Source organism: Bombyx mori, chromosome 5 (genome assembly GCF_030269925.1).
Source record: "Bombyx mori chromosome 5, ASM3026992v2".
Lineage (NCBI taxonomy): Eukaryota > Metazoa > Arthropoda > Insecta > Lepidoptera > Bombycidae > Bombyx > Bombyx mori.
Genome location: NC_085111.1, coordinates 5,804,210 through 5,806,381, shown reverse-complemented (window position 1 = coordinate 5,806,381; position 2,172 = coordinate 5,804,210). Strand labels below are relative to the sequence as shown.

The 2,172-nt window shown below is 36.6% G+C and overlaps 1 non-coding gene across 1 annotated transcript; it reads right to left on the bottom strand.

Moving 5' to 3' along the window:
* Window positions 1-1,394: 1,394 nt before the first annotated feature.
* Window positions 1,395-1,466, bottom strand: TRNAP-UGG (transfer RNA proline (anticodon UGG)). Its single transcript has one exon. It is a non-coding gene; the product is annotated as a tRNA-Pro (tRNA).
* Between the last annotated feature and the right edge of the window lie 706 nt (window positions 1,467-2,172).

Genomic DNA, 2,172 nt, shown 5'->3' with positions numbered 1-2,172 from the left:
AAGCGCAGATTATGTTTCCCTTTGAGGGCGTCATCTGCCGATCAATCGATGTTCAGATGTTTCTTAAATAGGCTCCGTGAGTTCGTGTTTTCTTTTTATCATACGTAGGTTTTTTTTGTTGTCCTTTCGGTGGCTGTTTGTTTTGATATCGTTTTCACTGCTCGATTTATTAAGGCACGTTTTGGCTTTGCATAGAATCTTGATGAATTTAGATATTGCTATTTTTATTGAGCAGGAGTTATGTTTCCACGAGATTTTGGCCTCGTTCAGGTTCAAAAGGAACATATATTGACAGCTATACCATATACTTTGATATCATGTCTACTGGAAAAAAGAAATGCTGTTTTTTTTCTAATATTTAAAACCGATTTATCAAATAGCACCTTCTTCGGCTTTTGGGAGTTGTATATATATAATATTAACAAGCTAGTGACCGCGACAACAATAAAATAATCTAATCTAAAAAATCATTCTAAATGTTTTTATTCTTCCATCATCATCATTCATCATGTGCACTAAGAAACTCCCGTGGTGTTTCCGCAGCTCTGAAGCAGAAAGACATTTTCTTCCCTGTCCTGGTGAAACTGGAAAGGCCTCCGGGCCACCAGTAATACTTCAATCATAAAAAAAAAAAAAAACATTTTCTTCTTGAATCGATAGCGACAGACAGAGGCCTAAATGAATTTGACGACCTAACCTACAAAGATTTGAAGGAAGTTGAAACTGTTTATCACATATTCTGTAAGTGTGACGGCCCAGAGATGACGTGGGGATTTATGACAGTGGGTTTCTAGTATACCTTCAGTTGCTATTACAACTCACGCCGGTTTTTTTTTAAAGAAGAAGTGTTGGACCACAACAGATCCCAGGAGTTAACTTGGGAAGGATTGGGAAACTCTTTGCCCAGCCCCTGATATTTTAACATTAAATCTCCCGGTATAGTGGCATATACGGTCAGGTTATAAATTCGTTGAAATATAAATACCAAAAAATGCGTTTCGTGTTGGTAATCATTTTCTAAAATTTGAAATCACTTAAATTTCGAAATTTTATTAGCACGTAAAGAATGAACATAAATAACATGTAATCTCTATAATTAATATTTTTTATTTCACATTAATAGTTGATAATGATAAGCCTAAATAGTTGTAGTGATCCAATTATTATTATTTATTTTTTTTATGATTGAAGGATTACTGGTGGCCCTGAGGCCTTTCCAGTTTCACCAGGACAGTTTTAAAATGAAATGGCAATAGTACTATTGACATTTCAATAACTGTTATCCAATACAAGCATCAGAGAATTTTAAAAATAATCTATACATGTATCTCTGTTACGATTACAAAAAGCAGATCCTGTTTGAGTATTACAACGTCTCCTAATGATAAAAAACAGGGCTCGTCCGGGATTTGAACCCGGGACCTCTCGCACCCAAAGCGAGAATCATACCCCTAGACCAACGAGCCACGCCATACATGTATAACAATATTACCGCCTGTTCGTTAAACTATGCAATAACAAGTCATTTATGACGTCACACTTGAATATGTAATGTTATATAACATTCTAAAGCCTGTTTTGGAGCTCGCTACCTCGAACTTCACCGTTACCCGTCATTGTGGCGCTAATTTTAAAATACTTTTACCAGCTTTGTTTATAGATACGGTGCATAATAAAGACAGTTGCATCGCGTTGTCTTTTCCCATTAACTTTACATCTTTAAACAGGATCGAAAGTGACAAAGCGTTTTTTTTTTTATTGCTTAGATGGGTGGACGAGCTCACAGCCCACCTGGTGTTAAGTGGTTACTTGAGCCCATAGACATCTACAACGTAAATGCGCCACCTACCTTGAGATATAAGTTCTAAGGTCTCAAGTATAGTTACAACGGCTGCCCTACCCTTCAAACCGAAACGCATTACTGCTTCACGGCAGAAATAGGCAGGGTGGTGGTACCTACCCGCGCGGACTCACAAGAGGTCCTACCACCAGTAAGCGTGATGTGAGCTTCAATTATTGAGTTAATAATGGCAGCATCACGCGTTCATATCATGTCACTTATATGCGTTACACAATTCGCTACATTCGTGACCACGTTAAAGTAAATAAATAATAGTTTAAAAAAATTTAAAAAATACGCTTTTATAGAAAATCCAACTAAAAAATAGAAAA